The following is a 22,648-nucleotide window of genomic DNA, read 5'->3' as shown; positions in this document are numbered from 1 at the left end:
ATGCCCCTCAGGCCAGTGCCACCCCCCCCCCCCCCCACCTCCCTCTTGGCCAATCCCTTGACTTTTAGCCTACAAAATGGCCATTACTGAAAATGAACATTCAACTTCCTTTGATTTAATAGGGGTTGGATTCTGGGACTGAACTTTAATAACATTCGCCAAATATTCGCTGAACCTAACCAGGGTATGCTCAGCTCATTACTGATCCAAAGAGAAGTGATAAATTACCCATTTTCTAAATTATCTTAATGTTGTGAGTGGTGTGCCTCATTGTGCTGTCTTGGGGCCAAAGGTATTTAATATGTTTATTAATGATATAGAGTAGTGATGGTGAACCTTGGCACCCCAGATGTTTTGGAACTACATTTCCCATGATGCTCAACTACACTGCAGAGTGCATGAGCATCATGGGAAATGTAGTTCCAAAACATCTGGGGTGCCAAGGTTCGCCATCACTGATAGAGGCTTGAATTAAAAGATCAGTTTCAGTGATACCAAATTATGCAGGGAAAAAAATTTGGCACAGGTGGTGGCATCATTACAGAAAGACCTTGATAAAGGCAGATCGAAGATGAGTTTCAAAACTAAGAAATGGGAAGTTATGCATTTGGTTGCCAAAATACTCTTGAAAAAAAAAAAACAAAGCTAGCAAAAAAACTCTCATGCCCTAAAAATGACATATATTGTATGCAAGCGATAAATTAATAGCTCTACCCCAATATCAAACAATGATTTGGCCTGATCTTGAATATGCAGTTTAGTTTTGGTCATCAATCCTCAGGAAAGACATTAATGAATTAGAAAGAGCTGAGCCAAAGGCAGCAAAATTAAAAGGGATGTGGGGGGTTGGAGGACCTGAGCAATGAGGATTGCTTGCATAGTTTGCAATTGTAAAAGAGGCACTTTAGAGGGCATATGATTACAATTAGGGATGGGCTTTATGTTCTAGACGAACGTACGTTCGACTCGAATATCGTTGTGTTTGTGTGTTCGCTGAACACACAAACACCCGAGGCGCTCAGTGGGAAGTTCGCCCGCTGACGAGCGTCCCATAATGCACTGTGATGTCACAGTGTATTCATTGCTGGTGATTGACCAAAGCATGCACCTGCCTTGTATGCTTTGGCCAATCACAGCACAATGTCCTGTCAGAGCCATGATTGGCCAAAGGCAGTGTGCTTTTGGTCAATCATGGCTCAGGGGCTAAGTCCACGTCCCACACTCTATAACGCTGCTTACACTGCAGCCCTGTGTAGTGTGTTAGTGGAGATTAGGCAGGGTAGTTAGTGGATTTTGTGTTTAGTCAGTTTAGTGCAGTCAGTGTAGTGTATTGCTGTGCTGTGATTCCTGTGTAACAAAAGTGTAGTGTGCCACTGAATGGTTGGTGTATACAACACATCTGTGTCACCCCACTGATCCCATTTTTTTTTTTTTAATTAATATATATATATTTTTTTGCAGCATTAGGTTCTGTTGCTGCATTATTAGTACTCCCCTTCCGTGTCCCAGATTCTTTTCCTTCTGCATCAGCATTGATTTTCTTTTTTTTTTTGTGGCGCAGCACCACTAATAATATTAAGGCTCCATTCACACCTGGGCGTTTTCAGCTCCAAAAACGCTCAAAAGAAACGCTTCCAAAACGCCCAACAAGTAAAACCCCATTCATTTAAATGGCCCCTGTTCACATCTGAGCGTTTTGCAAAACGCCTGTAGCTGAAAAAAGTACATGAGCTTCTTTTTGGGCTGATTACCAGCGTTTTTGATAGATGTCAATGAAAAACGCCTGAAAAAATCGCGGTAAAATCGCGGTAAAAATCGCGGTAAAAATCGCGGTAAAATCGCGGTAAAAAACGCTACGCTCAAGTGTGAATGCAGCCTTAGGGTATAATTACTGTTCCCCCTTCTGCATCGCAGGTGCTATTTCTTCTGCGTCAGCAGTGGTTTACTTTTTTTGTTTTTTTGTGGCGGAGCAACACTAATAATATTTAGGGCATAAGTGCTCCTCTTTCTGCGACAGCAGGGGTTTCCTTTTTTTTTTTCCCGCAGCACTAAAAATATTTAGGTCATAATTGCTGTTCCTCCATTCTGCATTGCAGGCACTCCTCCTCTGTGTCAGCAGTGGTTCCCTTTTTTTCTTTCTTTTGGCTTTATTCATTTTTTTCTTTATTAAAAAAAAAATGAAACTATAATAAAAATTATAGTGCACCAAGCAGAAAAGTATTGCACCCAAGCACCATATTCCCTTCCCAAGCCCTATTTGAAAAAGTTATAAAAATTCCCCCCCCCCACAAAAAAAACCCAATAATAAAACAGTTTATAGTGCACCAAGCACAAAAGTATTGCACCCAAGCACCATGTTTCCATCCCACACTCTATAATAAAAAGTTATAAAAAATACCCCCAAGAAATACCCATCATGTACGAAAGACCAACAAGGAGAGGCAGACGCTCACAAGCCACTAAAAAAGGGCAGGAAGCCTGTGTCCACAGTGAAAACTGGTGGTCGCAGACATGGTGCATCCTCTGCAGGCGGTGCACGCTTGTCCTTTTTTTCCGGTGCTGGCCGTGTTATTGGGCCACAACATGCAGAAGAGTTGGTGGAGTGGATAACTAAGCCGTCCTCATCCTCCTCATCCTCTGCAACCCAGGCTCATACTAGTTTGCCTTCCACCGCAGCTGCCAAAGTGGCCTATTCACAGGCTGCTTGTCCACAGCTACTCCTTCTATAGCCCCACCATCATGCACGGAAGAGTCACCTGAATTATTCGATCATAGTATCAGTTACATGCTGCTGGGGGATGTGCAGCTATTTGAATGCTCTGATGTTGGTTCCCAGGTTGAGGAAGGGAGTAACATGAGCCTAGATAGAGCGGGTGCCAATGACGGACAAGAAACTAGCAGTCATGTTCCCCCAGCTGCAACATACTGCCAGGTTTACTCCAGTGACGAGGAGGAAGGGGATGATGAGGTCACTAACTGTACTTGGGTGCCTGAGACAACAGGGGAGGAAAGTGAGGAAGAGGAGGAGGCACAACCCCAACAAGGCAGGATGTTCTCCAGGGGCCCGGCTTAAGGGCAGCCACCCTATTGCATCACACCACAGAGCTCCAGAGGTGCAGGGCCCTGCTAACTCCCTGCTGACTTCCAAAAATTCATTGGTGTTGGCTTTTTTCAACACATGTGCAGCAGACTGCAGCATTGCTGTTTGCAATCTCTGTCTGAAGCGGATCAAGCGTGGCCAGAACACCAGCCGCATGGGTACCACATGCTTGACAAGACATCTGATGACCTGCCATGCAGTCCATTGGCAACAGCACCTGAAAGATCCACATCATAAAAAAATGCAGACTTCTTCTTGCTCCTCATTTCGGACCTCTACCCCTACTATACCTCAAGTCTTCTCAAAAACCTGCACTGAGAGGAATGACAGTATAGCAATGGGTGCCACAGATACTTGCATCCAATCTGCTAACAGTACACCACCTGTTGAGTTCACCAGGCAAATTTCGCTACCCCAGATACTGAACCATAAAAAAAATAATGGTCCCAGCCATCCAAATGCTCAGCGTCTAAATGCTAGCTTGGCCAAAATACTAGCACTACAACTGCTGCCTTTTCATTTGGTAGAATCTGCCCCCTTTCATAAATGTGTGAAATGTGCTGTACCACAGTATCAGGTTCCAAAAATAAATTTATTTTTACGTAAGGCCATTTCAGCTCTGTACCATCATGTGGAAGGCAATATTTTAGCCTCATTGGACAGAGCAGTCAGCAGCAAGGTTCACATTAATGCTGACTCGTAGTTCAGCAGGCATGGTCAGGGATGTTACATTTCTTTCACGGGGCACTGGGTAACTCTGCTGGCAGCTGGGAAGGATGCAGGACAGAGTCAGGCTAAAAGATGCCATGCAGTTCTTCAGTTGGTCTGTCCAGGGGACAGGAGCCACACTGGGCCAGAGATTCTGTCAGATTTGCAAGGGCAGGCTCAGAGGTGGTTGACTCCATGGCAACTTTAGCCATAAATGGTTGTATGTGACAATGACACCAACCTTCTCTTCGCCCTCCGGCAGGGACACTTGACACATGTTCCATACTTGGCACATGTCCTGAATTTGGTGGTGCAGCATTTCTTGAACAGGTACCCAGGCTTTCAAGATCTTCTGAGGCAGGTCAAAAGAAGTCTGTGGCCATTTCAGACGGTCATACAATGCCAGTGCTCGGCTGGCTGACATTCAACGGGAATTCACCCTGCCCACCAACCGCCTCATTTGTGACATTCCCACCAGGTGGAACTCAACATTGGCAATGCTGCAGTGGCTGCACATGCAGCAGAAGGCCATCAATGATTACCTGTGGGAGTATGGCACAAGGACAGGCTCAGGGGAGCTTGGCTTCTTTTCGCCACTCCAGTGGCTGCTGATAAAGAATGCATGCACTATCCTGTCACCATCTGAGGAGGCCACAAGGATGGGGAGCCGTGACAATGCATGCATCAGTGACACTATCTCTGCTGGAGCACACGCCTTGTGGAATCATGGACAGGGCACTTGAGGCAGAACAGCGAGAGGAAGAGGAGGACTTTCTTTTCTTACAAGGCCCCCTTTATGCAAATACCGCTCCTGTTGGGGCGCAAAACACACAGGAGGAAGAGGAGGAGGATTGTGGCAGCATGAATGTAGAGGATAACATGAAGCAGTCTTCAAGGGATGGTTTTCATTCCCAAGAAACCGCAGGAGTTGTACGTGGATGGGAGAGGTAGTACCTGACAATGTCATCCTTAGTGACCCAGAGGGCTCAGAATCTCATGCTTCCTCAAACTTACGCTGCATGGGCTCCCTGATTCTGCAAAGCCTGCGAAAGGACCCGAGGATTCGTGGTATCAAGGAGAGGTATCAATTGTGGTTGGCAACCCTTCTTGATCCATGTTACAAGGGTGAAGTTTCAGAGCTCATCCTTTAGCTTTAGCTTGGACTGCACAGCGTCATTACGTCACAGGAAAGGTGGAACGCAAGCCGGAACTGAGTTTGTTTGCCACGCGAGGAGGACGAGCAACTCGCACCGCTAGACCACCAGTGATGTGTACCCGTTTTTAATCTATTTTAACCGAATTATGGAGAAATAAAGACTGCTTCCTTTAAACTTTATTACACGATTTGGAGCCTTCTTTCTCCCCCATATGTCACCACTTATCGAATACCCGGAAGCATAGAGGACCACACAGAGGGAAAACCTATTAAGCCCAGAGGGCTTTGCAAGGGCGAACGGTTCTAGTGCCATACGGCATATAGAACCCAACCCATCTGGTAAGTGATTCACTTCACCTATTTCGCAAGGGATTTGTCTATCACCCCAGAGCACTTGCACTTTTTGAATTGAAGATATACCTGTCATCAAGGACATTTTTTATTATTTATTATTTTTTATCATATTGGAGCACAGAAGTCACTTTACATTTTTTGGACAATGTTATTTACTTATTTACATATATATACTGTTTTTGCGATTTTTTTCTTACATATATTAATTCTGGTGTTTACCATTTTTTTGCTTATTTATTGCACTGAATTGCACAATTAATCAATGGATGGAGTTATCCTTATGTTTATTTGATTCTTGATATTTGTTATATTAATTTTTACACTGGAAAAACACTTACCATTTAGAGAGCAATATAGATACTGGTATTATTCGTAGCAAGCGCTGTATTTGATCTTCTATGAGATCATTTATTCTATACTATCCCTTTTTTTATATACAGCAGCTGCAAAGCATTTTAGGCTAAAATTTTAAAACCACACCCATAATTTAACCCTTTTAGTACTTATTAACCACCTCTGAAACTCCCTGGCGCGCGGAATATACTTCTGTATATATTTTGTCAGGCATTCAGTGCTGCTGGAGGTTTTGTGATGGATAAAAGAGTGTGTCTTTCCACAGACTCTGTTGACCAGCTGACATTTTTCAAAATGAATCAGTCCTGAAACAACAGCAGCTATCAAGCCCTGATGCTGACGAAGCTACGTTTGAAGTAGCGAAACACATGTAGAGACATTACAGCCCACAGCCACGTCTGGGATTATCTGTGATCAGCTGTTTTTGGCACCAAGACACTGCCCTGATATTGGAAAATAGCAGAGGTCAGTCAGAAGCTTTGTATTGGGAACTGAGCACTGCTGTGCACTAAGGAACAATTGCACTTCAGCCTTAAAGGATAGTCAGAGGAGACTCTCTCCCCACTGAAAGCAGGCTGTTATATGTTCCAGGACAGTCGACAGGCTCTATGAGCGGCTTGTACTTCCATCAGCTACTGTTGATTGAGTGATCTACCTCTGGGCTCAGAGAGGAATCAGGCTCAGATAGCAGTGGCATTATCAGTGAAGTGTGCAGAGAAAGACTGATCCTTTCACTCTCATGAAGCTTTACAGCGAGAGCAGCTGTTAATCAGGAACTCTGCTTATCTACACAAGTCACGATATCTGTGAGGGGAAATACCCCCTTGGAGTCTACCTTTTCTACAAGAGGATTCTGAGTATGAGTCACCTCTAACTATGGAACTTCTATATCCAAGGGGGTAAACCTTCACACCTTCCGTGTCCTTTTCAAGCAAACTATGACATGAACTGATAGCTCACCTTATCTTCGGTTTGTTTTTTACAACTTCTCTTACAATTTGAGAACTATATTCTATTAACCCCAGAAGATTATGTAGAAGATTCTTCATCTATATGTCAGTTTGTTTGATTATGTACTTGCAGGGACCTGTTCACATGTGACTCAAACTTATCGGTGCCAAGTGTTTTATGTTGGGGGGGGGGGGTAGCTCACTTTTCTTAGGGCAATTTGCATTGATTATCTACTAATGATTTTTCAATAAATATATTTTTTATACACTACCAGGAAGTCCTTGTCTCTGATAATTAACCATTTAGTTGCTTGGGTCTAAGTGCTATTCCCAAATCAACTCCTTTTTTTTCTTGCTCTGATGCTGATGTAATAGATTGAATTTGCTAGGGATCTGGGATTTCTTGAAGACTGCTTATGCTGCCTATCCTATTCCTGAATCTTGATTATGCTAGCTTCCAACAATGTTTTTGGTATAGAGTACCACAAACACCCAAGGTTAAATTTTTCTGCACCTGTTTCACAGGTGCATGTAATTTCATTTTTTTTTTTTCAAATTTTTAACAGCAGGGCCCGTTCCTGCGCCCCGCAAAAGTAACTGTGAGGGGTTACAGTGTTCAGGCACCACCAACATCCAAGGCCCAATTTTTCTGCACCTGTTTGACAGGTGCATGTAATTTAAATTTTATTTCTAATTTTTAACCGGAGTGACCACCTGCGCCCAGAAAGAGTAACTATGAGGGGTTACAGTGTTCAGGCACTACTAGGGATGGGAGAACAGTTTGAGCTGAGCATAAGCGTAGCCTGAACATTGCCCATTCAGGTACTTGCTTAACACCTGAACTTTTTCGGCAGTTAGCGGGAGGTTTGCCCACTGAGCACACAGTCAATAGGTTGTTAAGGCTTCCCTGCTGAATTTAAAATCAACATGGGGACAAGGTGCTTTGGGGTGGGGAGGGAAAGCCCCCTGCCCCAAAGCACCCACCCCCCCATGTTGAGGGCATGTGACATGGTATGGTTTAGCAGGGGGGGGCACTCGCTCATCCCCTCCCTTTCCTGACCTGCCAGGCTGCATGCTTGGATAGGGGTCCGGTAAAGATTTTTGGGGGGACCCTACGCCATTTTTTAAAAAAAAATTGTCATGGGGTTCCCCTTAAAATCCATACCAGACCCGAAGGGCCTGGTATGGACTGGGGGGGGACCCAACACCACTTTTTTTCTTTGTATTGCCGTGAGTCAGCAATACATTACAGCCGCGAGCAAGTTTGAATGACATTTTTTCCTTTAGAAATGTCAGTATTGCTTCAGGAGGCTATATACATTGTACAGATGTGCCAGTTTAAAGGCAGACTAAGGGGATCCCTCAGGCACGATATTTATAAGAATTTTTCATTTTTATTTGTTTCCCTTTAAGCGTCATTAAAGTGACTGCTCCTTTAAACACTTGCCGCCCAGCCACCGCTGCTATACGGTGGCAGGTCGACAGGTTCCCGCGAATCTCTCCCCGTGAAAAGAGAAGGGCAGTCTGCTGTTGTAAACACAGCAGACCGTTGTTCTCTCTGGAATCAATACAGAGCTCTTGTGTTCCACCTATTTAGGAACACAGGTCTATGTGTTGATTTCACAGGCCCATCCCCCACAGTTAGAAAACACTCCTATGGCTCACATTTAACCCTTTGATCGCCCCCGGGTTAACCCCTTCCCTGCCAGTGTCACTATTACAGTAATAGTGCATACTTTTAGCACTGATTACTGTAGTAAGGTCACTGGTCCCCCCAAAAGTGTCAAAAATGTCAGCTAGGGGTCCGATCTGTCTGATAAAATGTTGCAGTCTCGCTAAGAATCGCTGATTACCACCAGTACTAGTAAAAATAAATAAATAAATAAAAATGACATAAATCTTTCCCCTAGTTTTTAGACACTATAACTTTTGTGCAAACCAATCAAAATATGCTTATTGGGTTTTTTTTTACCAAAAATATGTAGCAGAATACAAATTGGCCTAAAATGATGAAAAAAATTTTTTTAAAAAAAAATGTTATTGGGATGTTATATAGCAGAAAGTGAAAAATATTGTTTTTTTTTTTCAGAATTTTCGCTATTTTTTTGTTTATAGCGCAAAAAATAAAAATTGCAGAAGTCATAAAATACCACCAAACGTAAGCTCTATTTGTGGGAAAAAAAGGACATCAATTTTATTTGGATACAGCTTCGCACGACCACGCAATTTTCCGTAAAAGTAATGAAGTGCCGAATCACAAAAACTGGCCTGGTCACTAAGGGGGAAAACCTTCCGGACCAGAAGGGGTTAAAAACAATCGTTTTTTAAAAATGTTGCACTGATACATGTCCCCCAGGGCAGTACCCATACATTTTTATGGTAATAACTTGCGTATAAGCCTTTCAAATGAGGACTTTGAATTTTTCATGTTCGTGTACCATAGAGTTCTCATGTTCCCTAGAACTTTTTCCCTGTTCGAGGTGTTCTGGTGCGAACCGAACACGGGGGTGTTTGGCCCATCCCTAATTACAATGTACAAATATATTAATGGTGAGTCCAGTAACTGTAATAAACTGTTTTCTCTAAGGTTCCCGATCAGGACAAGTGGCCACAATCAGAGGATAGAGGAAAGGAGGTTAAATCTTAGAGTGCAAAAAAGGTTCCTTATGGTTGGAGCAAGGCTTTTTGTCTCCAATAGCCCTGAAGAAGGGGGAGTCTCTGTTCTCCCGAAACGCATTGGCTTTAACATGTTCTGCTACCAATAAAACGATGATCTTTTGATCTAAGTTGGATTCTTGTTGCTGATTTTGGGCACTCCTTTAACCGACTACCACTAGAAACTTTGGAAACGACCACTAGGTCGTATCTTAAGGTAGCAGTCCAGACCCCTTAACAAGGGTCCACTGCCTTTTTTCATCCAGTCGGGCCAGATTGATTGGGAGTTAATTTCCCCAAGTGGCCCTCTCTCACCAACCACCCACCCACAGACCCTCTATCAAGCAGGTCAGTCCAGCGCAGCCATCAACTTTTAAAAAAAATTATGGTTAGAGCAGGAAGTGGTACTAGCTGAGAGTGTTGACAACTTCAAAAAACTTTTAGATGTCTTCCTCTGGAATCATAATCATTATTAGTGCACATGTCCCTAACACAAGCCGGTTACCAGCTCTCTTCATCTCTCCTCACGCTGTCAGTGTGAGGAGAGAAAAGCCGATAACAGGCTTGTGTTTACATCCTGTGATCAGCTGTCATTGGCTGAAAGCAGATCATGTGGTGAAGGGCAGCTGTGAGTTACCCCGATCTGTGATCAGCTAGGTCCAAAGGACTCTGCGATCACAGAGCGTGCTGCCCGGCATTGGATGCCCTCGCTGTAGCCGTCTTTCGTTATGTGTGCTAAGTGCTAGGTTAATAATTATGAACCATTTTAAGGTTAGGATAAGTGTTTTTATGATGGTTACTTTTTTTTTTGTCCGCGGTCGTGCAAAACCTACAACGAAAAAACCCGTAAGTGAACAAAAAACCTGCATGTGAAACACACACACAAAAAGTGCACTTAAGGGTGTGCTTTAGTCCACCCCCCAAGGGAGTAGGACTTCTACCCTGATCCCCCAGGGTGCAAGGCTCCTGACAGGGATTAAGGTTTCCATGGTCTGCCTAGCCAGAAGGCCTGGCAGACCCCGTTCTTCACGCCAGCCTAAGCTGACCCCAAATACTAGGTCAGGGGGCTCTCCTGAAGAGAGACCCCCCAGAGGCAGGGGAGGAAGGAACCTGAGGGCCACACATCCTCCTCCTAGACTTCAGGGTAAGCCTAAGGACTCACACCCTACAATCCGTGAAAACACACACAAAAGTGAAAGAAGGTTAAATGTTAATAATTACATTTAGGTAAAAGTTAAATGTTAAGTTTAAGGGAGAGATTATAGGTTGGCAGTTTTATAGCACTGAAAACATACATATGGAGAGGTCCCAGAGGGACAGAGGAATTGAGAATGATTGAGCTTCATCTTAAAAAGGAATAAGTGAAATCAAAAGTTTTCATTTTGCAGAAAGTTTGTCAAAAAAACAGGAGATTTCTGGTAAATGTTAGCATTTCGGTGAAATGTGAAGGTTGCTTTCTAGTGGGGTTAAAGATTAAAATTGGCTTTAAATTGTTCCTGAGAGCTAAGGAAGCTTGTTTCAAATATTTACCATAAATACCACTCTCCCACTCCAACAAAAAACCCACACCCTCTAAATAAAGGAGAAAAAATAATAGTTAATTTGTTTTTTAAGTGATTTTTGCCAAAGCAGTTCTTTGATTGAATTTGAGAGTTTGCAATTATGTGTGGTGAAATTATGGCCAACGCTTACAACTATAATTTTGGCAGTGCAATTGGTTTCACCAAATTACTCATCTCATCCCTAACCCGGAGATATCCCTTCTAACTGTTCCATCAAAAATCAGGCAATCGTACTCTATCTTCAACTTTGCTTCTTCATGCCACTGACTGTTGGCATACAGTGGTTGAATATTCCTGATAGTTCTGTTTATTCTCCAGTTCAGTCATTTAAAAAATCAGTCATTTGGTTGCATTGGAAATCATTTTCACAATGATTTGTTAAGTAAAATTATTATCTTTGTCATGCATACTGTACTCTGCTATTATATTGCATGCATAATTCTAACTACTTTATAATTCACTGCATAAATTCTTGTTTATGGATGAATGCAGGAAATACATTCAAGTTGGTACACAGCTAACCCAGGTACCAGGCATTACACTGAAAAAAGAAAAGTTAAGGAATTTTAGAATTTTAATAAAGTGGAGAAGCTTAAAGGTTCTCACCTGTGGAACAGACCGCCGATGTGTTGGTTCTTTGGCTTGCAATTATTACAGAACATCCAAAGGTCAGATTTTATATTCAGTCATAAATCATATTTAATTAAACTTTCATTGCTAGGACATCAGACAATTAAATATCATCTAAATACACAACAAAGGTATTGTAAATGTCAAAACTCTCAATAACACCCAAAACAGCACAAATAACTACCAGAAGAAAGAGACCACACTGAATGACTGCAGTTTTTTTTTTTTTTTTAAGATATTTTTATTGAAAATTTTGCATACAACATAAAAACAACAAAAAATTAGATTAACAGAGCAACATACATTCAATTAACACTGGTTACAACTGCAACCAAACTGTGCCTTCCATATTATATGAGTAATATCACAGAGAAGCCTTCTGGCATGTCAAACAGCTCAACCAAATGATGCAGGAATGTCAATAGCAAGAAAGTATATGTACATGTCAACAGGAGATCTTCCACCCCATAGTTCAGTCACCCGAGTCCTGTGGCACTAAAGTAAGAGTGCTGGACACCCAACTGCCCCACAGCTTATCAAAAAGGTGTGGGCATTGTCGTAATTCAAAGGTGAATTTATACAGGGGCAGAGTATTATTAACAAGCTGTAGCCAAGTAGTTATAGAGGGTCGAGAGGGCCCCTTCCAACACAAAAGAATAGTTTTTTTGGCATAGAAATACAGTATATATATATATATATATATATATATATATACGTAACAATTTTCTAGCATGATTAGAGAGTGATAGGTCGTCACCATAAATGCCCAATAAACAACTTTTAGGGTGGAGGATATTGGGAACCCCCAAAACAGTGGATAAGAATCCACCAACCTCTGACCAAAATACTGAAACCACTGGGCATGACCAGAAGCAGTGCATAAAATCAGCCCTATTTCCACAACCTCTAAAACATTCAGGGGAGTTGTGGAGTTTCATTTTCTGCAAGCGTTCTGGGGTAAGGTGACTTTGATGGAAGATGTTTATTTGTATGAATTTGTCCCTTGAAGCTATAACAGTGTTTTTATAAGTATCCACAAATTCCTCCCAATCCTCAGCAGAGACTTAGCAGGATATCTAAACTAGACCATCGGTTTTTGGCTGCTGTGTATTTAGGGTTAGAGTCAATCATCAGAGCAGAGTAATAACTACATATTAGTTAGGTAGTCTCTGTGGACCTAAGGAGTTTCAGTGGGGTTATTTGCAAAGGCGTTGAGAGGGAGCCAAACTGAGCTTGCAGAGCATGACGGAGTTGTAAATATGAAAAGAGGGAAGTGGGAGGAAGTGCAAATTCCTCTCTCAGTTGGGCAAAGGTTTTGAGGCTGTTCTCGGTATAAAAGTGATAAAGATATTTGACTCCCCTACTGATCCAATATTGTGAATTAGGGACCGTAAGGAGTTGATGCAATGTGGGATTATACCAAAGTGGATTATTAGGAGAGGCATCCCAGGGATCCTTAGAAAGTGGGGATTCTACAGTGATAAAAATGGATAATGTAGTGCGTAGCATGGTTGTCCCTGGACAGTCAGGCACCTTTCTCCGATATACAATGTTATGCAATGTTTCCAAGGAGGAGGCTATAGCAGCTTCAGTATTAGTGCAGGCATTATGTGGGGAGGGGTGTAGCCAGTCATGGACAACTACAAGTTGGGAGGCTAGGTAGTATAAATACAAATTTGGAAAGGCTAAGCCAGCCATATTACAAGGCAGTTACAAAGGAAACCCGAGCATAGGGAATCAATTTGTTGAAAGGTGGACTTAGGGATTCTACAGGGGGCATTGGCTTAGACCAGGGGTGGGGAACCTGTGGCCCGCACGATCGTTACGCCCGGCCCGCACGATCGTTACGTTCGCCCCCTCCCCATGCCGCTGTGTCAGAAGGAGCCGATGACTCCGTCCTGACACTGTGAGTCACCAAAAAGGGTGGACCCGAGGCGCAGAGCAGTGCGCCTCGAGCCCGCCCATTTGTGTGACAATAGCGAATGAAAATTTGCTATTGTCTCACGGATACTCCTCCTCCTTGGCTCAATAGAAATTAGTATTTATCATACCACTCAACAAGGTACCCATTCGGTCCCGGCGTCTTATGCTTTGGCATTTGTGCAATGGCCATTTCTATTCCTTCCTTAGTGAGTGGGGCATCCAGCATATCCCTACGTTTTTTAGTTAGCATCGGAAGAGGGATATCAGTCATATATTGCGACAGTTGAGTGTCGTCATTTTGTACTGTTTTAGAATATAACCTAGTATAAAAAGACATGAAAGCATCCAGAATGTCACCAGGGGAGTCAACCACTTAGTTCAGTGGGGTACGTATGCGGGGGATCGAGGAAGGAGCCGATCTGGGCGTGCCAGAAAAGCCAGCAAATGTTCAGCCTTATTACCATGTTCAAACATTTTTTGAGAGGTATATAACATGTTTTTCCGCGTGAGGTCCAGCAATCAGAGCTCATAGAGTCTGCGGGAATGCAACCAATGGGCATGGGAATGTGGTGTGGGTGCATCAATATATGCCCTCTCCGCTTCCAGCACATCAGCCTCCAATTCAGTAGTGCGGAGCTGATTGTTTTTCCTAAGTACTCCCGTCATGGACATAAAAGTACCTCGCTCGAAGTGTGGTTTTGAATGCCTGCCATTCAATGGCATAACTGCATTAGAGTAACCGCCTTAGTAACCACATTAGAGTTAAGTTTCCAATATTCCACCACTCCTTGTAGGCAAGCATTATAGACGGTGGGATCCTCTAGCCAATGCAAATTTAAACGCCATAGAGACGGTTTATGAGAGGGAAGGATATCTAATTCAATCAGTAATGGGGCATGAACAGATATGCCATTGGGTAAAATAGAACCACTAGAAATGATAGGAAGAGTGGAATGCATAATCAATACGGGACCTCACGCAGAATCAGTGTCTGAATGGCAAGTAAATTGCCTAACTTCTGGATGCTTCCATCTCCACACATCAACAAGGCCATACACCTATATCCAGGTTAAAAAACCCTGGAAAGATTTTCCCTCGCCCGGCAAACGGTCCCAAGTAGGGTCTACTACCACGTTAAAATCTCCAGTGTACAACATGGGCCCTTCGGGAAGATCCAAAGTGAGTGAGGCTATTCTTGTCAAAAGTTCAGGGGGGGCCTGTAGAGATTTACCAAATTTAAAACACAGCGTCCAATCTGAATAGATATAATAACAAAACGGCCCTATGGATCAGTGCGGACACGGGCGATTTCAGCTGAGATAGACTTAGTGAGAAGTATGGAGACTCCTCTGGAGTAGGAGGTGTGTGAGGCATGGAAAGAGTGTGCTATCCAAGCTTTTCTGAGTGCCAGAGTTTTGGGGGTATTAAATGTGTTTCCTGCAAGCATATGACATGCGGTTTGTATTTTTTAAGAAAGGAGAATGCGAGGGACCGTTTCCGTGGCGTGTTCAGACCCCTGACATTCCGCGAAAGGATCTTAAGACTATTAGCCATTATAGTACAGAAATAAAATGAATAATACTTTTAGGATCAAACATATCACACCCAGGAACCCCCCTGGTTGGCGACAATGATGACAAACCAATCAGACATAAGGAAGGCACAGGCACATACCAAGGAAGACAAAATAAAAACCAGTCCAGAGAAAAAAAGCAAACCCTGGAAAAGAAAAAAATGACCCAACCCACCCACCTTGCTCTTCCATCCCAATCATAGAGAGCCTAAGTCCCGAACGGAAACAGTAAACCAGAAAAAAGACTTGTGATGCTAGCATCGAATCTTAGTGGGGAACGGTTGTGTGGTAAGAAGCGGAGCTTCCAGAGTAATCCTCAGCCAAAGAAGAAAGTGAAAAAAAAAAAACAACCCCACATATATCTTCTTTCCCCTAGTCTTATGAAAATGCACAGACCAAGGTAAGTATTGACTGCAGGAGAGTCATCCAGAAACAAACTGGTCAGCAAATATTCTATATGGCGTGAGACACTTCACTAAAAAGATAAAACAACTCTGATCCATCTTGACAGGGCAGCTGTTCCTCTAGGCGTGCATGAAATAGGATAGTGGATCCTCTGTCAGCGTCAATGACCTCTCTGTGGGCGGCCCATGGTACATCTATCTAGGATGAGGCTTCCATTGGTGAAGTGAAGAAGTAAGTTTTCCCTGCAAAGATGATTTTAAGATTTGCCAGGAACAGCATGGAGTATTGAACAGAATGGTCCCTTAACCTAGCTTTGATGGCATTAATGTAGGCACGTTGGCGTTTGACCTCTGCCGAGAAATCAGGAAAAATGTGTATAGTTTTGCCATTATAGTGGAGTTCCCCATGTTGTTTCACAGCACGCAGAATAGCCACCTTGTCTTGGAAGTTGAAGATACAGGCAATAAAAGGTCTTGGCAAAGCCCCCGCCAAGGGGGGGTCGAGGAGAGGTGCGGTATGCTCGCTCTATGGCGAAAGAGGCAGGGGTAATATCATGGCCCAGGGTTTCTCTCAGCCAGGTGTTAAGGAAATTGTCAGGGTCCGGACTGGCGGCCAAAGAAGACACTAGGGGTGGATCCTCTGTGTCAGTGAGGGAATGGCGTGGACCGTACCAGGGGACCGGTTCTAAGTTGCTACTGGTTTTCACCAGAGCCCGCCGCAAGGCGGGATGGACTTGCTGCGGCGGTAGCAACCAGGTCGTATCCTCCGGTAACGGCTCAACCTCACGGACAGCTGATTCAGGCGTGGTACAGAAGGACAAGGCAAAGGCAGGGTCAGACGAAGCAGAAGGTCAAGGCAGGCGGCAACAGTTCGTAGTCAGGGGCAACGGCAGAAGGTCTGATACACAGGCAGGGAAAATACACCAAACACTTTTTCAAGGCACATAGGCAACAAGATCCGGCAAGGACAGGAAGGGGAAGTGGGTTTTTATATGATTTGTACTTGATTGGACCAGGCACCAATTAGTGGTGCACTGGCCCTTTAAATCTCAATGCGGCGACGCGCGCACGCCCTAGGGAGCGGGGCCGCACGCGCCAGGAGGAGGACAGGAAGGAACCCGGCGTGCGCCGGGAGGAAGAGATGACGGGACCCGGCGGGTAAGTTACTGGAGATGCAGGGGAACAGCGCTCACGGTCGAGGAGGATGACCGGAGCGCTGCTGCCCGCAGGACGCCTCGAGTGCTCCGGGGAAGCCGCGGGTCCCGGAGCACTCGGCGTTACAGTACCCCCCCCTTAGGTCTCCCCCTCTTTTTGGAGCCCAAATACCTGTGGATGAGCTCCTTGTCGAGAATATTGGACTCGGGCTCCCATGACCTCTCTTCAGGACCACAATTCTCCCAGTCAACAAGAAATTTTTTTTTACCTCTGACGACCTTGGAGGCGAGGATCTCTATCACTGAGAAGACGTCAGAGGACCCAGAGACAGGAGCAGGAACGGTGACCTTGGGGGAAAATCGGTTAAGAATGAGGGGTTTGAGAAGGGATACATGAAAGGAGTTAGGAATACGGAGAGCGGGAGGAAGATGGAGTTTGTAAGAGACAGCATTAATTTGGCTTTTGATTTTAAAAGGCCTGAGATAACGCGGACCCAGTTTGTAGCTGGGGACCCGAAACCGGATGTATTTGGCAGAGAGCCACACTCTGTCCCCAGGGGCAAAGACAGGAGGAGTTCTTCTTTTTCGATCTGCATGTCTCTTCATGCGAGAAGAGGCCAGGGTGAGCGACTTTTGAGTCTCTTTCCAGATGGAGGAGAAGTCCAGGGTCAAGTCATCAATGGCAGGAACTCCAGAAGAGGTGGGAACGGGGAGGGGGGGCAGCAGGTGACGGCCGTACACCACAAAAAACGGAGATTTGGTGGATGACTCAGAGTCTCTAAAGTTATATGAAAATTCGGCCCAGGGCAACAAGTCGACCCAATCATCCTGACGGGAGGAGACGAAGTGTCGCAGATAGTCACCAAGGATCTGGTTAACCCTCTCCACTTGTCTATTGGACTGAGGGTGGTAGGCTGAAGAAAAGTTCAATTTGATTTTTAATTGGGTGCAGAGAGCTCTCCAAAATTTTGAGATAAACTGAACGCCTCTATCGGAGACGATATGTGTTGGAAGACCATGGAGACGAAAAATGTGCAAAAAGAATTGCTTCGCCAGCTGTGGCGCAGAAGGGAGACCAGGAAGCGGGACAAAATGTCAACAACCACCCATATGACTGTGTTGCCATGGGATACGGGAAGGTCAGTGACGAAGTCCATTGCTATGTGGGACCAAGGCTGTTCGGGCACTGGCAGAGGGAGGAGAAGACCTGCAGGCCTCTGGCGGGGAGTTTTGTCACGTGCGCAGACAGTACAGGCCCGAACGAACTCCGTTACATCTTTCTCAAAGGAAGGCCACCAATAGTGTCTGGCAATTAGCTGAGTCGTCTTTTTAATTCCAGCGTGACCCGCCAGGTGAGAGGAGTGACCCCATTTGAGAGTCCGTAGGCGAAGACGTGGAGGAACAAATGTTTTCCCTGGAGGAACTGGTGCCAGTGAAGCAGGGGCAGTTGAAATTAGACAACGATTTCATCTTCGGAGGCATCGGTGGAGCGTGATAGGGCATCCGCCCTAATGTTCTTATCAGCAGGACGAAAATGGATTTGGAAAGTGAATCGGGCAAAGAACAATGACCACCTGGCCTGGCGCGGATTAAGGCGCTGGGCAGACTGAAGGTACGAGAGATTTTTGTGGTCAGTGTAGATGGTGATAGGATGAAGGGATCCTTCCAGGGGATGTCTCCATTCTTCTAGTGCCAACTTAATGGCTAGTAGTTCACGGTCTCCAGTGGCATAGTTCTTTTCAGGAGGGGAAAAAGTTTTTGAGAAGAAGCCGCAGGTGACGTTTTTTCCTTTAGCAGACTTTTGAAGAAGGACCGCTCCGGCTCCAACAGAGGAGGCATCCACCTCCAGGAAGAATGGTTTCAGAGGATCGGGCCTATTCAAGACTGGAGCGGAGGCGAAGGCGGCCTTAAGGCGAGTAAAGGCTTCTTCAGCTTGGGGAGGCCAGGATTTCGGATTCGCTTCTTTCTTGGTTAGTGCCACAATAGGCGCCACGATAGTGGAGAAGTGGGGAACAAACTGGCGGTAGTAATTGGCAAATCCAAGGAAGCGTTGAATAGAGCGAAGTCCCGAGGGGCGTGGCCAATCCAAGACTGCAGAGAGTTTGTCGGGGTCCATTTGAAGACCTTGTCCAGAAACTAGGTATCCCAGAAACGGAAGACAGCTACGTTCAAAAAGACACTTTTCCATTTTGGCGTAAAGATGGTTAACACGGAGACGCTGGAGCACTTGACGAACATGGCGACGGTGTTCCTCCAGAGTGGAAGAGAAGATTAGAATGTCGTTAAGATAGACCACTGCGCAGGTATACAACATGTCCCGGAAGATCTCGTTGACAAAGTCTTGAAAGACTGCAGGAGCGTTGCACAGCCCAAAGGGCATGACGAGATATTCAAAGTGCCCATCTCTGGTATTAAAAGCGGTTTTCCACTCATCGCCTTCACGGATTCTGATGAGATTATAAGCACCCCTGAGGTCAAGCTTAGTGAAGACCTTTGCTCCACGCAGACGGTCAAAGAGCTCTGAGATGAGAGGCAAAGGGTAGCGATTCTTTACCGTGATTTTGTTAAGACCGCGGTAGTCAATACATGGGCGTAGTGACCCATCCTTGGCAACAAAGAAAAAACCTGCTCCGGCAGGAGAAGAAGACTTCCTGATGAAACCTTTCTTGAGGTTCTCCTGAACGTACTCCGTGATGGCCTTGGTTTCAGGAGTGGAGAGAGGGTAAATCCTGCCACGAGGTGGTGTGGTACCGGGAAGCAAATCAATGGGACAGTCATAGGGTCTATGTGGTGGTAAGACCTCCGCCTGTTTTTTGCAAAAGACATCAGTAAAGTCTTGATAGGCCTTAGGAAGGCCGAGCAATAGAGAGGAGACGGAGACTTGTCTAGTAGGTACCGACTTGAGGCAACGAGTGTGGCAGGTAGGCCCCCATGATTTAATGTCCCCAGAGGTCCAGTCGAGGGTAGGAGAGTGGCACTGGAGCCAGGGCAAGCCAAGAAGGACGTCTGAAGTGCAGTTCGGTAAAACAAAAAATTCAATCATCTCTTGGTGGAGGACCCCTATGGTCATGAGCACGGGTTCTGAGCGGCAACGCACGGTACAGTTCAGATTCTCTCCGTTAACTGTAGTAATGAAGAAGGGTTTGATGAGACGGATCACAGGAATGCTAAAGCGGTTGATGAAGGAGGCTTTAATGAAGTTTCCTGCAGAACCAGAGTCCAAGAAGGCCTCCGCAGGGAAGGAGACTTTAGCGGCAGAAGAAATCCGTACTGGAACAATCAAGCGTGGAGAGGAAGAATTTACACCCAGCGACGCCTCTCCCACGTTCACAAGGTACGAGCGTTTCCCTGACGCTGAGGACGAACTGGACAGTCCTTTAAGAAGTGTTCGGAGCTCGCACAGTATAAGCATAAATTCTCGTTCCTCCGGCGAGACCTTTCTTGCTGGGTCAGGCGAGCCCGATCCACTTGCATGGCCTCCTCGGCAGAAGGCACAGTAACCGGCTGCAAAGGTTGCTGGAAGAGAGGTGCCAGGCATGGATATGGCCTGTTGCGAACAAGATTCTTTTCCTGGCGAAGTTCCTGACGTCTTTCAATGAAGCGCATATCTATGCGAGTAGCCAACTGGATGAGTTCCGTCAGGGAGACAGGTATCTCTCGTGCGGCCAGAGAATCCTTGCTATAGCTGGATAAACCTTTTTTAAAGGTCGCGCAGAGGGCGTCGTTGTTCCAGGTCAGTTGGGAGGCCAGAGTGCGAAACTGTATAGCATATTCGCCTACTGTAGCATCTCCTTGGACGAGGTTTAGCAAGGCTGTTTCCGCTGACGAGGCACGGGCAGGTTCCTCGAAGACACTGCGGACTTCAGAAACGAAGGACTGGACGGAGGCAGTGGCAGGATCGTTGCGGTCCCAGAGCGGCGTGGCCCAGGCCAAGGCCTTCCCAGACAGTAAACTGACCATGAAGGCCACCTTAGACCGTTCCGTAGGAAACTGGTCGGCCAACATCTCCAGGTGCAGGGAACATTGGGACAAGAATCCCCGGCACATCTTAGAATCCCCATCAAACTTGTCCGGGAGAGACAAACGGAGTCTAGCGGTGGCGGCGGCCACCGGCTGCAGAGGTGGAGCAGAAACAGGCGGTGGAGGTGGCTGCTGCCATGCTGGAAGAAGCTGCTGCAGCATGGCGGTCAACTGTGCCAACTGTTGACCTTGCTGAGCAATCCGTGGGGCAACCACGGTAGTGATGTCAGCGAGACTAGGCAGGGGCACATCAGCGGGATCCATGGCCGGATCTACTGTCAGGGTCCGGACTGACGGCCAAAGAAGACACTAGGGGTGGATCCTCTGTGTCAGTGAGGGAATGGCGTGGACCGTACCAGGGGACCGGTTCTAAGTTGCTACTGGTTTTCACCAGAGCCCGCCGCAAGGCGGGATGGACTTGCTGCGGCGGTAGCAACCAGGTCATATCCTCCGGTAACGGCTCAACCTCACGGACAGCTGATTCAGGCGTGGTACAGAAGGACAAGGCAAAGGCAGGGTCAAACGAAGCAGAAGGTCAAGGCAGGCGGCAACGGTTCGTAGTCAGGGGCAACGGCAGAAGGTCTGATACACAGGCAGGGAAAATACACCAAACGCTTTCTCAAGGCACAAAGGCAACAAGATCCGGCAAGAACAGGAAGGGGAAGTGGGTTTTTATATGATTTGTACTTGATTGGACCAGACACCAATTAGTGGTGCACTGGCCCTTTAAATCTCAATGCAGCGGCGCGCACGCGCCCTAGGGAGCGGGGCCGCGCGCGCCGGGAGGAGGACAGGAAGGAACCCGGCCGGTAAGTTACTGGAGATGACGGGACCCGGCCGGTAAGTTACTGGAGATGCAGGGGAACAGCGCTCACGGTCGAGGAGGATGACCGGAGCGCTGCTGCCTGCAGGATGCCTCGAGTGCTCCGGGGAAGCCGCGGGACCCGGAGCACTCGGCGTTACAGAAATGCTCAAGATTAGCACCCTCTGACTTCTCTGGGAACCCCTCAAAGTGCAAATTATTGCGTCGGGACTCGGGACCTATTTTCAAGATCATCTATCTTGGCTTTAAGTGCTACCCTTTCAGTGGTCGCTTCCTGCAAATTGGTGGTCAGAGGGGCCACGGTGTCCTCCATATTAATAATAAATGTTTTCACCTCCTGCAAGTTCTGCATATCTTGTTTCAGCAATGAAAAGTCTAAATGAATGGTTTCTATTTGAGTAGTTAAAGAGGTCTTACAATCTTGAATGGCTGACATTATTTGGGCCAGTCTAGGTTCTGCAGGAGATAGGTCCGGCTCCCCTGATTCAGCTGGCAGCAGGATGGCATCAGAAAACAGTGCAGCAGAGCAGAACAGGTCAGGCACATCTGGAGAGGAGCGGGCTGAGTCTCCCTGTGTGGGTAATGGAGGAGGCAAAGTGCTGGCAGAGGCTGAGGAGGGAAGGCCGCCGGCGCCATCTTGCCTAAGGAGTCCAGCTTCCCGATCGCCGTCGGGGCTTTACTCTGCCCTATTTTTACCATAATTCCAGTCTGGCAAAAGCACAAAGTCTCTGGGATGTCAGCGGTGTCACTTGGCTGCGGATCCATGCAGGATGGACAGCAGGATAGATGAGGATTCTCAGAGCTCCAAAGGAAGTGAATCGCCCCGAATGACTGCAGTTTAAGTGAACGTGTGCATGGTTGAGACGAAGGTTCACTCAACTGCTGGCCCTGTGCAATGCTTGCAATTACCTTCACTTTGCTCCCCATTATTATGTTCACCTCTGGGAGAAGAAGGACTCTATATATGCTGGTAAGATCAAAGCTTTTACAGGACTAGAAAACTGAATTTTTGCTCCTGCGTTAGAGAAGAGCTGTGCAGCATGATCGCTTACAAGATGACTCCAATGGTTTAGCCGCCTTGTTGACTGTGCTGCCACTCACAACAGGTCAGGGAAAACCCAGGTATAGCTCTGCTGGGAAAACCAGTCTAGTACATTATCTTAAGCAACAATTTATTGTATAAAAAAGTATGTACATCATACTCACAAATGTGAAGAAATTACAGGCAAGGTAAATAGAAAAAGAGATGAAGAGGGAACCCCCTCGAATCGCGTCGGCTATT

The 22,648-nt window shown here is 45.9% G+C and overlaps 1 protein-coding gene across 2 annotated transcripts in view; it reads right to left on the bottom strand.

Moving 5' to 3' along the window:
• Window positions 1–22,319, bottom strand: part of LOC309564522 (membrane-spanning 4-domains subfamily A member 4A-like) — a 63,310-nt gene extending 40,991 nt beyond the window's left edge. Inside the window, exons 1-2 of one of the 2 annotated variants that reach the window (XM_082269154.1) lie at window positions 22,276–22,293; window positions 11,446–11,583 (exon numbers count right to left, since the gene is read on the bottom strand). The gene's annotated coding sequence lies outside the window, so the exon portion shown is untranslated. Of the gene's footprint in view, window positions 1–11,445; window positions 11,584–22,275 lie in introns of both variants that reach the window. The other variant, XM_082269153.1, reaches the window with a different exon arrangement.
• Window positions 22,320–22,648: the final 329 nt, after the last annotated feature.

This window comes from Pelophylax lessonae (genome assembly GCF_965119305.1).
Source record: "Pelophylax lessonae genome assembly, chromosome: 9".
Lineage (NCBI taxonomy): Eukaryota > Metazoa > Chordata > Amphibia > Anura > Ranidae > Pelophylax > Pelophylax lessonae.
Note: the sequence above shows the minus strand (reverse complement) of the source record. Positions and strands in the feature narration are given on the sequence as shown.